Source organism: Heterocephalus glaber, unplaced genomic scaffold (genome assembly GCF_053883595.1).
Source record: "Heterocephalus glaber isolate CG9 unplaced genomic scaffold, H.glaber_assembly_v1.0 deba00000281, whole genome shotgun sequence".
NCBI classification, from domain to species: domain Eukaryota; kingdom Metazoa; phylum Chordata; class Mammalia; order Rodentia; family Bathyergidae; genus Heterocephalus; species Heterocephalus glaber.
In genome coordinates this window covers 20,714,652-20,729,879 of record NW_028258139.1, presented here as the reverse complement: position 1 = coordinate 20,729,879, position 15,228 = coordinate 20,714,652, and the positions used below count along the sequence as shown (strand labels likewise).

General features: G+C 41.1%; 1 protein-coding gene across 49 annotated transcripts in view; it reads right to left on the bottom strand.

Moving 5' to 3' along the window:
* The window catches only part of Zfat (zinc finger and AT-hook domain containing), a 346,969-nt gene that overhangs the window by 281,094 nt on the left and 50,647 nt on the right, over nucleotides 1-15,228 (bottom strand). For 25 of the 49 annotated variants that reach the window (XR_015440115.1, XM_087183897.1, XM_087183866.1 and 22 more), the window contains 4 exons: nucleotides 11,487-11,670; nucleotides 8,073-8,249; nucleotides 7,728-7,878; nucleotides 7,203-7,311 (listed from right to left, as the gene is read on the bottom strand). The exons of 9 other annotated variants lie outside the window; for them this stretch is intronic. The gene's annotated coding sequence lies outside the window, so the exon portion shown is untranslated. The remainder of the gene's footprint in view (nucleotides 1-7,202; nucleotides 7,312-7,727; nucleotides 7,879-8,072; nucleotides 8,250-11,486; nucleotides 11,671-15,228) is intronic. 15 more of the 49 variants (XM_087183995.1, XM_087184000.1, XM_087183998.1 and 12 more) reach the window with 6 other exon arrangements.

Sequence of the window (15,228 nt, the reverse complement as noted above, 5' to 3'; positions counted from 1 at the left end):
GTGACACTGGAATTGATTCATGGTGCAGTGCTCTAAGCTCAAGGGCACTAGGATTAAGGGTGTGAGTGCTACCCACCCTAAGTAGTCTGGATAAGACAAAAGGGGCAGAAAGAGGCTATTAAGGTTCCTTATTCCCTTTACTGTCTGCCTGCAAGGAACTGTTTCTCCTCCGTCATGCCCCTCTGCCACGTGCTACTCTCCCTTCCAGTCAGCCAACTACAGACTGAAACCTCTACAAACTGTCAGCCAAATAAACCTTTCCTCCTGTAACTTTGGGTGTTGGGGGTATTTTGTCTCGGCAGTGAGAGAAAAGTAAGTAAGACAGGTGTTCACTTAGCAGCTACACTTCACTGTACATACACATTTTGTGCATTTGTCTGCATATTTCAAAATTAAAAGTACTTAAAAAAATTACCAATATCCATATTTTTGAGATCCAACAAATTGGGTAGCTCTATCTGAACAAACTGTATATATTTATTATCAGAAATAAGCTTTGGTTCTTATTATTCACATTTTATTAATTCTGGACCTCATCGAGACAAGCTTAGGAAGCTGTCAACCAGCACCAAAGACCCGAGGCACTTCCGATCAATTCAAATCTCCTGTGTTCTACTCAGATCTTAATATGAGGATGATGCCCTCATTATAATAAAAAATAGAAACGCAAAATTACAGGCCTTAGAAAAGTGAGGAAAAGGTTATCTTAAAATAAGAACAAAGAAAACAAGTGGCCTAGATTCCATCACAGCTGACCTACAGGTTCTAATTTACTTGAATTTGGGCTTCAGTTACAAGTTCATAAATGTATTTCAGAAGCTTAGAATATATGGGTGTATTTTGGAAGTGTGAGAGTTATAAATAATAGTAGCTAAAAACCTTTTTAAGATCTTGCCTTATATTTTTTATCTTCCTTATTTCACTAGTGTGGATCTCCAGTAGGACTCTGACTAGAAGTGCAGAATTGCTTCCAAACTCAAAGGGAAATATTTTTTAAATGAATTTTATTGGTACATTTTAGCTATACAACATAATGACATTCATCATTGGAATTTTTTACCTTTACATAATCTCTCTTGGTTATTTTTTTCCCCATTCCCCTGGCCTCCCTTCAACCCCTCCATCCCTCCCTATTTACAAAGACTTGGTTTCCATTTTTTCATTCCCTTCTTTCTTTTTTCCTACCCCTACCCCTCCCACTTTCCCTTCCCTTCCTATTTCACATTATCTATTATACCTTTTAGTCCTTATATGCACTTTCAGTTTCTCACACTAGAGAAACTATTCGGTATTTACACATGTGTCCTATTTATTTCACCTAAGAGTATTGCCTCAATATGCATTCATTTAGCTATATATCTCTCTAGTTTCTCTTTTTTATGGCTGAGTAGTACTCCACTTTATAAAAAACCCACATTTTCTTTATCCAGTCTCCAGTTGGTGGGCAATTGGGTTATTTCCAAATGTTAGGTATTACAAACTGTGCTGCTATGAACATGAGTGCACATATATCACTGTGCTGTGATGCTCTTAGTTCTTTGGGGAAGATACCCAGCAAGGGAATAGCTGGGGCAAAGGGGACTTCCAGTCCTACTACTTTGAGGTATCTCTAGACTGATTTCCACAGTGGTTGCACCAGTCTACACTCCCACCAGCAGTGGAGCAGGGTTCCTCTTTCCCCACAGCCTGGCCAGCATTTGTTATTGGTTGATTTCATGATAGCAGCCATTCTTTCTGGGGTGAGGTGGAATCTTAGTGTTGTTTTCATTTGCATCTCTCAAATGACCAGTGATGTTGAACATTTTTTCATAGGTTTATTTGCTACTTCTATTGCTTTGTCTAAGAAATGTCTGGTTCATTTCAGATGCCCATTTTTGGATTGCATCAGAGGGAAATATTTTTAAATTTTACTTATGTAAATTGACAAATAAAACTGGTCTGTATGTATCACGTACATCATATTGTTTTGAAATATGTATATACCATAGGACAACTAAATTGAGCTAACTTGTATATATGTCAAAGGGAAATCTTTAAATGTTTTTCCATTTAGTACAAGGTTCGCTGTAGATTTGGGCTTGATATGTTTTATCAAATTAAGAAAATTTCTATCTCTAGCTCCAAAGGGGATGCATATTAAATTTCACCTCACGTCTTTTCTGCATCAACCAAGATGTTAATTTTTCTTTAGCGGATGTGACCATTCATTGTGATAGGTCAACTGGACTAGAGTAAGAACTACCTAACATTTTGGTAATGCACAGTTGTGGGTTGGTCTGTGGATGACTGACATGTAGTCCAGCAAATTGAGGGGAAAGACCCACCCTAGATGGAGGTTCGCACCAACCAATAGGGTTGTAGCCTGGAGAGTGTAAAAAAGGAGAAAGAAGAAGAAAGTGTGCCCATTTTGAGAGCTCCAGTCTTGGGTGGGTATGTCCCTTGCTTCATCGTCTTTGGCCATCATTGTCCAGGTCTCCAGTTTCTTCAGCCTTCCAACATAGACTCACACCAGTGACTCTCCAGTGATCTTCCAGGCCTTTGACCTTGGACTGATGCTGCATCCTTGATCCCTCTTGTCCTGTGGCTTCCATCATCTTAAATTGCACAGCTACTAGATCATAGCTACTAGATCCTCCAGCTCTCCAGTGCACAGAGAGCCATCATAGACTCTCCCACCTCTGATTCCACAAGCTTACCTAATAAATCCCTTTGCAAATTATACATGTATTTCTATTGATTATGTTCCTCTAGAAAAACCCCAAAAAAGTATGATACATGAATAGATTTTCAGAATATACCTGTTTTTACTTAACATTTGGCATCTCCCTCCCTCAGACTCTAGACATTAACAGTTAACTGTGGCAGGAAAGGGCACAACAGTCCAAACTGTGGTCTGGACTGAACTAGTTCCACAAGGACTAGACACAATATTCGAACCTCACTCCAGCGGAAAGAGCTGCAAAGAGGCCTGGGGTTGAGGTAGGACTCACATGGTCTGAAGACATTTTTTTCATCCCCTCAGGTATTTGTCAATGGGGAGGGGTGAAATGGGAGGTGCAAGACAATAAGGTGGAGAATCATAATGGATAAAGTGGAAAGCAGAGGGTCTTAACAGGATCAGAGCCCTTGGGAGCGTGGGATCAGGACACTGGCCTGGACGTGTGGATTGGGGCACGGCAAAGGGAAGTGAGAAGAACAAGCCAGAGACCTAGGCCAAATACGGGATGGCAGCAGGAGCGGGTGACCGAGACAGGGACTCTGGGACCACAGAGACATGGGAGTTATCAGACTGGGGCAACAGAGCAGAGTTAGATGAGTAAAAATGATCCGGAGAAGTGTGATTAGGGCTGCTTACATCTCCCTTGTCTTTGGTCTCAGAGGATTGACTTTGAAAGCTGGAAGCAGGGCTGTGTTTGTGGGGATCAAGTGGCACCAGGTGGGGGAATGAGAAGGCGGTGGGGTATGCAAGATGAGGACCTGGCTGCCTGAAAAACTGAAATCTTTCCGAGAGGGACACAGGGAGAGAGGGACACAGGGAAAGAGGGACACAGGGAGAGAGAGAGGGAGAGGGAGAGGGAGAGGGAGGGAGAGAGAGAGACAGAGAGAGAGAGAGATATGAGTTGGTCTCAGTCTTTCAGAGGAAGCTGAATCCATTCAAGACTCCATGCTAGAGAAAACCATGACCACCCAGAAACTTGGAGCTGGTCAGTTATACAAACATCCAGTTATAAAACTTTGCCTTATATCCCTCCTTCTCCTGATACTCACATAGCCTAATCATAAGCTCTACTTTCCTGGCTTCTTCAATTAAGTAGGTTAAAAAATAACTTTGAATGTCTATACAGTGTCATCCACTGTGGCTATAAAGCCAAATCCCTGGAAAGCCCCACTTTTCCCTCTAGCCATTGCCTTCTCTTTCCCTCTGTGGACACTGGTCTTCTCCCCACTGGCAGCCAGATGACTGCCCAGTCACTGAAAGGGCTCTTGCTGCTGCTGAGGAAACCCAGATGAACTTTCAGTTCACTTCTCCCATCAAAGCCCTCTGCAATGAAGGCTCCTCTCCTCTTCCAAACATTGGCTGGGAGGAGAATTTGGGAAGCTTGCAGACAGAAGAAGGAAAAGATCGAAAGTGTCCTCTGTCATACTGTGTCAAAAAATAAGAAACAAACAGGAAAAAAGGACGTATGGTCTATATTATACATATAGGCTCTCTTATGAATCAGTGTTTCTTGATTCTAACCGCTTTTGCTTTTCATTTAGTGTTGGCCACGTGTCTCTTCTGAAGCAGCAGTCTACATTCACAGCACAATTCCAAGCAAACCAGATACGCTCAGTAAATGCAGATCATTCAGAATTAGACTCTTAAATCCAAATCTCAGCTCTGCATTCTGATACCTGTTTGACTGTGCCCTTCTCCTCAGAACCAAAGCGCCTAGCCATAATGTTCTCAAAAAAATTAAGTAAGAGAACATAAATGAAAAATGCTTTGTCTAATTCTGGCAGGATCATAGCAAATTCTTTTCTTCTTTTTGTTTCCTCCACAGGAATCTTTACTAGAGTGGGTACAATGATTAAAACACTCAATTGAAAAGGACAACTAAATGTGACACACACACACTCCTGCCTTTATCATAGTCAGAAAGTAGTGTATTGGGAGAAAATTGTTTTTCTTTATACCTTCAAAAATATTGTAATTAATTAAGCTAGTTATGGTCAACTTTTCATAGGAGAAAGTAATATTTATTGCTCCATTATTCAGCTACTTAAATGAGAGCATTATTACTCATAATATTATCATATAACAGCAATTAACCTGTCAGATTGTATGCACAAGGGCTACAGATGGCTGGCCTGCCCCTTGTGAGTTTCTATTCTGATGGACAAATGAGCCAACAGTGATCAGATTATCACCCACATGCCCAGGAAACGAGCCAGATGAGGCAGCCCAGGCAGGTGGTGGCAGCAGGATGCTTTGGTCCTGAGCCTTGGTCCACCAGTTAGCATGATCTGGACCTCACCAAGCCCCATGCCTCTCCTCTGGAGTGTGGCTGTGATTACTTACTTTGAAAATATCCACCCCCTTAATAATCTATGAACCAAGAACATGTCTCTTGCACACCAATGCATCTCCAGGCCTGTTGCTAAGCACAGTGGGGACTCAATAGTTGTTTGTAGAGTAGATTATTGAACTAGCTTGAATCCCTGGACAATTTTCTTTACTGTCCTGTACCTCACTTTCTTCTAAAATAAGGGGGTTAATGATCTCTTGGGGCCCCTGACCTTTGTCATCCTTCATGCCTATGCTTGCATTCTCTCAGGCCTTTATCACACTTGATTTTGCACATCTCCTGCTGGGATTCCTGCCCACTCCATGCTGTCAGAGCTGTTTCTAGCATGGTGATCTCACCCTGTTGCTGTTTTGCTGAAACTTTCCCAACTCGAACTTCACTTGGCCAAAGGCCAAACTCCTGAGCCTGGCATAGGAGGCCCTCAGCTCTGGCCTCTGAGAGCCATCATTTGTCCACTGACTTCCCTCACATGGCACTCCTCACCCTTGAAACATCCTGAACTACTTACAATGCTGTACATGTCCCTGTTGACCTTTATTGTTGTAGAAAATGAGCACCTTTACAAGGCTGTCTTGGAAAGTAAATAAGAAAGGTGGAAAAGGAAGAAATTCTAAGTTACCTACTTAGATATGCATTGCATTATATGGTAGGATTGCAGATGGTAAGACTGATGGAGCCTGAGTTTATAAGTCAGTCACCTCAGGCTTCTATAACAAAATATTATAGCCTGGGCAGCTAAAACAATAGACACTAATTTCTTAGTTCTGGAGTCCGGGAAGTCCCAGGCCAAGGTTCTGGTAGCTTTGGTATCTGATAAGAACTTACTTCTGCGATGGTAGACAGCTATATACTTGCTGTGTGCTCTCATGGGGAAGAGAGAAAGGCAGAGATGGGGAGGGAGAGAAAAGGAAAGAGGGAGACGGAGAGCAAGCACATGTTCAGACACTCTCTGGTGTCTTTTTACAACCTCAGCATGGTTTATTCTAACCCTAATTACCTCCCATGGCCCTGTCTCCATATACCATCACACTGGGGGTTGGAATTCGCCACATGAATTGAGCCAGGGGACATAATTCAGTTTACAGCACTAAGCAAAGAGACAATGGTGGACAATGGTCCTTTGACCATGTACCCAGCATCTGGCTCCAGTGCAGAACAGTGGTAGTAGGAATTTAATGTCAGAACAAGGTACCAAGCACATAAAAAATGATATTTTGTTTGGGTAGAAATGGGAGAAATGGAAATCCAAGAGTTAGAAAATTAGGAGGGAGAGATAGATAAAAGCCAGCTCACTGAGGGAGTTTAGTAGTTACCATAATTAAGTAAATAGGTAAATAAATAAGTAAATTTATTTTATCTCATCAGTGAAGAGGATCATGAAAAAACAGGTTCAACTGTCACAGGGGTGGCTGTTGGCTTTAACAGCTATAAAAATGTTTGTCCTAATGATCTCACTTTTGGGAATTCCTCCTAAGAAAATAATTTGAAGGTCAGGAGAGATGTATGTACAAAATTATTTACAGTAATAAACTTGGGAATAACTCATAGAAGAATAGTTAAGTAATTATAATTATTAAACAAAGGTTTATTGAATAACAAATAAGCACTTTTGAATATGAAGCACCAGTTAAAAACAGTGAAGTCCAGGGTTAAAAAAAAAAAAAGAAAAATCTTTAATGTACATAAAATAAACAAAATAAAATTACAACTACATATTCCTACGACTATATAATACAGTGACAAAAGATAGACAAAACTAGAAGTAAATATCGATTAAAATGACAACAGATAATTTATCAGAGTGCTGAAATCATGTGCCATCCATGATATGATGTTTAAAAGACCTTGCCACTTTAAAAAATTAAAAACAACCAGTTCTATAAAAGGCAATCTGGCAGCCTGTCTGCAGCTACAACCTCGCTAAGCAGACTTTGTTTATAGATAGCCTGAATAAATACTTGGCTTTCAGTCCCACAAGTGAACTGATAGAATATCTGGGGTCAGTATAGCAGAAAGAAGTATTTGCTTTATAACAGAGCATAGAACAATGGAAACTGGGGGAAGCACGGCAGAGGTGGAAGAGGGTCGGAACTGTTAAATGAACTGCATGCTTCGGGCCAAGGCATCCCTTACCTCCTGAGTGTGGAATGAGAAGCAGAGCCCTGGCGTGTAAATAAGCCAGAGGGATCACAGTGAGATGATGGCTGAGCAGAACTGGGCTTACTCTCACTTGCAGCACATACTGAAAAGAAAGAGAGCTAGGTATTTAGCAACAGTAATGATATTGCTGAATTTTGCTCTCATCTAACAAGTTTGCTGAAGGTTAAGCATGGGATGCCAGATCCACAGGGGACAAAGGTTAGAAGGGACAGGTGATCAAGTCAAAGTCATGCAGGGAACATAAACACAGGCTTCAGAGCCATACAAGGTGTCAAACTCCAGAGCGTGCAGGGTCTAGCTGTGTGTTAATCATGCATTCCCTCCAAGTAATGAGTTTGTGTCGTGAGCAAGTCACTCAACCTTGCCCACTAGCATCAATTCTCTCCACTCTAAAATGGATCGTGGGTTTTGGATATGGGCATCTGTGGGTTTTGCTGCCCATTGTCCACTCCTTTCACCATTCTTCATAAGTGCAGCCCCAGGGAACCATCTACTCACCATTCTTGGTCCTATGCTCCATGTAGGCCCTGGCCAATCGGCACCTAGCAGTTACCAGGACACAGGTATTGAGTCAGGAGGAAGGTAGGTTGCTGCTTCTGTCTTAGTCACCAGGTCCAGGTTGAAAGGAAGGCCAGGGGCTTTGGCAGAGCTAAGAGATGGGAAATGAAGAGCTCAGGTCTTGGAGACATGTAAGTCCTAGAATCAAGTTATGCCTGAAGCCAGACCTCCCTACTTTTTAGCTCTTGAGCTACTACATTCCTCATTTATGCTCATGTGTTTATTTGGCTTAAGCTAATTTGTGCACCATTTTTGCTTAAGACAGTTGGATTTAACTTCACTTACAACAAAACTCCTTATGGAATGTAGGAACAAGTGCCAAATGTAGCAACATGGATGTGGAAGGTCTTTAACAAATAATGGCTTCCATCTTTTCTCTTCCTCATTGTTTCCATCTCTTCTTTCTCTTCTTCACCAAGTTTCTTCCTTCCTTGAGGGTGTCTTCCCTCTAGTCCTCTTTTCCTAGAAGCACAAAGGTATGAAGCACTCTCCTTCTCCTGGACTCTGAGCTCTGCCCTGAATCCTTGTCCCTGGTGTGCACTTCTTTGAAACCAGGTCATGTTTATGAGGAGACCTCACCTCTGTAATATCCAGGTGGTAGGACAAGGTGTTCTATGATCATGTCTATTTCCCAAATGAGGGAACAAAAATTCAGGAACATGAAATAACTTGGACAGTTACTTGGTAAGTCTGGGAACAGGGACACAAACACAGGGAAGTCCCAGTCCCAATGCCATCTCTCTCTCTCTAGCATGGCACTGTTTTCTCCATTTAAATGAAGATGCTCATATGTGGTAGATCCTGTGGTCCTCTACCCTGAACGCCTCTTCATAGCCTATGTCCCGGCCCCAGATGCTAGGCACCTTGCTAGCTGGTGTCAGAGCTGGAGCTTCACTGCGAACTGCTGTCAGTGACAGGCACTGTCCTCCCTGAAGCTATGCTCCTTCCTCAGGGGTAGCCCATGCTGCATAACTGGCCTCCTTCCTTCAATTTTGGACAAGTGAAGGACCAACGCTGCTCAGAGCTCCCTGTAGGGTCCTAAGAAGTTTCCATGACTGAGAGAGATCTAGACAGAGGGGCGCTCTATCTCAAACAGTGCTGTTTCTGTACAAGATGTGCATCTATACTACAGTGTGGGATCCAGTAGATCTGGAGGCACAAAGTCTCTGTGGAGGTAAGGATGCTATGTGGAGGGTTTGGGATGGCTGAGACTTCAGTTACAACCACATCTCAGGTCAGCTTCTCCCTCCATGCATTTCTGCCTTGCTTGCTTCTGCAAAGGTGTATCTTCTGATTGCACTTGCATAAACTTTCTGTGATCAACTCTTTGATTCAGAATCTATTTGCAAGGGTTCCTATCTAAAGCAATAGGTGTGAGAAGTGGTCCTGGGAAGCTAAAGAGGGATTTCAGAGATATGCTATTCACTGGGTGGCTGGTAGTGAGCATCCTGTTACTAGTAGTGAGTGGAGTACTATACGTGTCATAGACAGTGACCTTAACAAAAATGCCAGGGGTCCTCTTCTCCTACTTCAGAAAGGCATTGAACCTCAAAAATTCTAGTATTTGCAATATCAAACTTTTATACTGAAGTTATTAACTTGCCAATCCAATCTTGACATCCCCTAGTAGGTGAACTCTTTGGTGGGAGAGAGATGGTGGTACAGAAGGACTTGTGGTTTGGTATATGACCACAGAACGAGATTACTCCCTTTCAGAGAAAAATCAAGAAACAAATGACAGAGTCTAAGAAAATCTACAGTTAAATTCATACCTATAACTGAACTTTAGAAGAGTATCCCATGTATTATAAACAACATGAAGGGTATTTGCTCAGGTCAATGAATACCCCCAGTGCAGTCTGCCATTACGGCCCATCGAAGCCACCAGCATCTCTCTATATGACCCAGGTCATTTCCACTTTGGGCCCCTCTCAACCCAATCAGAGAACTGTCTTAAAAATGGAAATCAGATAATGCTGATATCAATTGAAAAATTTCTAATACTTTGTTTCCCATGAGCTGATTTCATCTCTACTTTCACTTCTGTCTTGCTACTACATGTCTCTTTCATGCTGTCCTCATGAGGCTCTTCTTGGAAAAGGTCAAGTTTATTACTACCTGGGAGATTTTTTTTGCTGTTCCTTCTCCTTAGATGCTCTTCCTTTAAATGCTGGAAGTGTCAGCTCAGCTCTCACCTCCTTAAAGATAGACATTTGACCTCCCTCCCTAAAACCTATTTTTCCCCATAACTCTCTATTTCCTTGTCCTAATTTTTTCAGCACTCATTAATTGATTTACTCGTATATTTATGTAGCTACTTAAACCTCATTTGCTAGAATATAAGCTCAAGTGAAGGGATTTTGATAGACTTGTTATGTCCTTGAGCCTAGACAAGGCCCTGGCACACAGAAGTTGCCTCCACAATTCCATAAATGCATCAGTGAATGATCTTTGTACCAGCCATACAAGTCTGGTATAACCCAGCTGCGTGACCAAGGAAACTAGTGCTTGGGAGGTCCAGCAGCTTGTCTAAGCTGAACAGGTAGCTGTTAACCCTCCTTAGAATTTCTAGGATTCCCTAAATCTATTTGTTTCAATTAAATTATATCTGAACTGGGCCGGGGATGTAGGCAAGTGCAAGGTGCTGAGTTTGATCCCTGGTACCACAAAACAAATCTATGTATTAGGCCAGGGATTTAGCTCAGTGGTTCCACCGCCTGCCTTGAAAGTGCAAGGTGCTGAGAATGATCCTCTGCACCAAAAAAAATATATAGATATATATCGATATATATATATATATAGATATATAACTGGACTAAGAGTTAAGAAATTGGGCTTCTCATCTTGGGCATTTGGAAAATTTCTTGTATGACCTTGGGTAAACTGGAAAATGTGAGTTGCTAATTTTATTCTTCATGCAAATAAAAACAAAGAGTTTCTGTAAAATCTTCATGATCCTTATAGCATCATCATTACTTCAATGTAATTCACACTTTGAAATTAATCATTGTAATATTTGCTGTCTGGGGACAAAGAATGCACAAGAGAGTAGTGCAGATGTAGAGTGCTCACCAGTCTTTTTTTTTTTGGTACTGGGGATCCAACTCGGGTCTTTTTCCTTGCAGGGCAGGCAGAGGAACCACTGAGCTAAATCCCCGGCCCACACATCAGTCTTTGTTTCTCCTGGCAGAGGACCAGGTAATGCTGCTGTTCGCTAGGCAGTGCTGCCCCATCCTTGCTAGGTCTCTCATCTTGGCTAAAATACTTGGGTCCTCTAAACTTCAAATCTTTGTCTAGACCTTAAGTGGGATAATGTACATAAGGCAGACTATCACTGTCAAGGTACAGATAACTGAGCTATGATGGTTGTAAACTTTGATGACTGCTGTATGTAGTTGCTATACTGGATATGCTGCTTTATTAGGGAAATACAGTAAATATACATTCTGTGTGTTTTTAAATCTGGAAAATAAATTAGATAAATGTGTCACCTTGCACAGGCCTATTAGAGGCAATAGGAATCCAAGCTTGAAAGCATCTCACTGACACAACAAAGCCCTGCCCTCCATGGATATTCCAAGAGTATTCAAATACATCTAATCTGCATCTTTTTATTCGGGTGCCCTTGAAAAAAAAGTATGTCACTTTGTATGCATTTAAATAAATAGTACTGTGCTAGAAATCTGACTCTGTTTTTACTTTTTATCACTCTGCACCATGCTGATCACTCCATGTTCCAAGTTGGATGCTCATCTGCTGCTTCAAATGCTGCATGGTATGACAAGATCCATCACATGTTTCCTGTCCCTCTGCGATGTCTCTGGTTAGGGGAGATGTGGGGAGCTCCAGCACTGCTATAGGAGGGCCAGCTGGCACAGCCACCCTGGAGAAAAGTCAGACGGGACACTTGGTCACACGCCAGTCTCACATCGTATGATGTGGGTATGGGTCATGGAGAAATTTCCTTACTGCAGTGTTTAGGAAATCCAAGAGCTGAAGATAGGCAGCAGTGTGCTGGAACCAGGATGCACAGCTCATGAGGGCAAACTGTGACATTCTCAGGGATTTGGTAAGCTGGATTCTGTATTCTACATTACTTAAAATCAAATTATATCAACTTACAATTAAATAATATATATATTAAAAACAAAGGTAATAAATACACAAAACACACTGCTTTCTAATGATTTAGTCAGTAGATTTACTATTAACCAGCTCCTGGGCCCAGAGACCCCCGGAACCTAGAGGGTGGGAACAATGGATGGTGATCACTATTCCCTGGGTCTGTTCACAGAAGTCCTGTTGGTAGCCTGAAGTAGGCCATGGTGGGAATAATTACACCACAGAAACCAGCAGGCCCTACAAATCATGGCTTTTTGCTAACCCTGAGAGCTAATTGTTAAACATTTACCAGCTCACTAGAGACTGGTATTAACTCTCCTTTACAAACGAGAAAACAGCTCAGACAGCTTAAGATACTTGCCAAGAATCACACAACTTGTGACCAGTGGAAACTGGATTCAGACCCAGGGCTCTCCCAGACTGTGTACTTTACTTTGATAAAAATTAGAAGTGAGTTATCATGTTGAAACTACAAAATTCTCCATACCTTACCACCAACATTGATTACACTTACAGTTTTTGTTTTTTTAAAACAACTCCATTGGCTGCGAGCAACTGAGTATGGTGTAAAATTAAGAAACAGCCTAGTTTTAGCAACATCTGCTGACCTACTGAGCTTCATTAACTCCTCGTGGGAGAGGTCCGTCCTCAACCCCAGGTGCTGCTGCTTACAGTGCATATGAAAAATAAATGAGCTCAGCTTTCAAGTTAGTGTTGTGAGGTTATGTAAACTAATCATTAAACACGACAGCTAGGATATTTTAGCTACTGTTTAACTCAGAAAGATGTATTAATAAATAATGCTATTTGCAGACTGGAGGCTCTGACACTGTATCTGATCACAACCTCTTTGTTTATATAAAAGTTGTTTCCTAAATTTTACTTGAAATGGGGCTACATTTTCTTCTTATTGTCAAAAATCTTTTTTCTCACTTAGTCCTTCAATTAGTCACATAAACATTTTAATGATGATCACAACATAAGACCCGAGTTTGGCAAAATTACTTCTAATGTGACTTAGTTCAAATATTTTATGCATCAAATGCTTTCTAAAATATGAATGTTAATTAACTTGATTGTTGTAATCATTTCACAATGTCATGCATCTCAAAACATGATGTTGCATACCTTAAATATATATGATTTTGTCAACTGTGCTTAATGAAAGAAATTGATAAAAATGATAACTTTATATCATTTTATCGGTTCTTAATCTCCTAGTCCACTATGTGGTCATTTGCAAAAGTGAACTGAAATGAAGGCATATAGATATGGAACTATGGGATTTCCTAGGCCAACATTTTCTGGAAAGAATTTTTAATAAGGAAAATTTCAACTGTTTACAAAAGTAGAGAAATAGTATAGCAATTGTCTGTGTGATACTACCAAGCATCCACCATCATTAACCCATGGCTACTCATGATTCATCCAAATCGCCACCCATACCTGCTGCCTCCACAATCCCAGGGCATTTCATGTGTTCAATTTATTGCTGATATCCTAAGTGGATACTCTATTCATCTCCTCTGATCTACAAGAGCATTCATGGTCTATATAACCACTTTATGGTCCCTGCCATTATCCATTTTGTAAATCAAACCATTTAGTCTTCCAGCAATCCCACGAGGCAGAACACTACTATGTTACAGATGAAGGAGCTGAAACCCAGAGGTTACACAGAGCTGGGATTCACACCCGAGCAACCAGGCTTTTGGCCACCACACCACAGTCACCATGTTTATGATTTTGAAATGTCAAGCTCCTTCACTTCTTTCATTTCTTCTTTCCCCCTCAAGTATTCCTGATAAAGTTTACACAAATCTGAGAACTGAGTTCCTTCTAGGGTACACCATTAAAATGACACATTTAAAAATATTCCAAACAAGATTGTAACTTTTCAAATCTACTTATCCAAGTTTATGCTAACTAAATCATGTATGTAAATTATTATGACAGTTAACTAATAGAGCACCTAGCTGAGATGCAGGTACACACTAATTTCCCCATTGGCTCTAATAACCACATGAAGTAGGTGGGTCAGGCACCATTAACCAGAGTGACCAATGAATAATGTAACATACAAAAAGGTCGTATTTCCTCAGCTATGCTGGACATAAATGACAATACACCCCAACCTGCTGACTCCTGAACTTGGGTTCTTTCTTTTGAAAAATAGGATCTTTTTTTCCTCTAGCTAGAAAGGAAGAGCAATGGAGTGAGGTCAAAAAACAAAAGCTTCTTACTGCAATGTTAGATGGAATAGTAGATGTTGACCGATAAAAAAAATTACATTCACTCAGGTGTAGAAAGAAGAGCAGTTGGCAGCTGACAGCACATCAGATTTCACAGGTGGCTGTGGGTGTCCGGAAAGCAGCACTGTTCAGCCCTGTCTAGCCCAGGACAGTCACCATGTCTGATCCGAGAATGCAGGGGCAGAGGGCCATGTTCACTTGCACAGATTCTCACCCACATCCTCTCAACAGTGCCAAATGCACATGAAGGTTCTCTGAGACAAAGCCAGGGAGTTCAGGAGGCTCTGTTTTAGTTTTTGCTCTTAGTGGTTATACTTATTTGTGTGTTCTAATAACCCCAACCACACTTATGTACTGCTTGAGTTTACAAAATGCTTTCATGTTCCATTTAACCCTCCATACGATACTGAGATGATACTAGTAAACCCATTTTAATGAGAAGGAAATGAAGATTCAACGAGTCAAGAATGTGCCTAAGACCTATGATTTTGGAGGAAAAAAGTACATAGGATAGAAGAGGGGGTGGAGATTGAGAGAGAGAGAAATTAAAGAATTGGCTCACTCAATTACATAATTGTGGGGACTACTAAGTGAAATCCGCAGGACAGGACAGCCACCAAGAGTTAAGCACACAGTCTTAAGTCCAAAATCCACAGGGCAGGCAAGCAGGTTGGAAACTTAAGAAGGATTTCTGTTACACTTTAGAGACAGAATTCCTTTGTCTCCAGGAAACATCAGAGGTTTTTTTGTTTGTCTGCTTGGTTTTTGATTTTTAAGGCCTTTAACTGATCAGATGAGTCCCACCCAGGACGTAAGTCGACTGACTATAAATGTTAATCACATCTACAAACTACCTTCACAGTGACATCTACACAAGTCTGACTGAACCATTTAGCACTGTAGCCTACCCAAATTAACATGCTAACTATCCCAGTAAAAGCATTTGATAATATTCAAATTGCATTATTATTTTAATCTAAGAATAATTTCCGCAAACAAGGAAGAGAAGGAAATTTTCTTGACCTGATAAGAATTAAAATAGTAAAGAATGAGTATAAACTATGAGA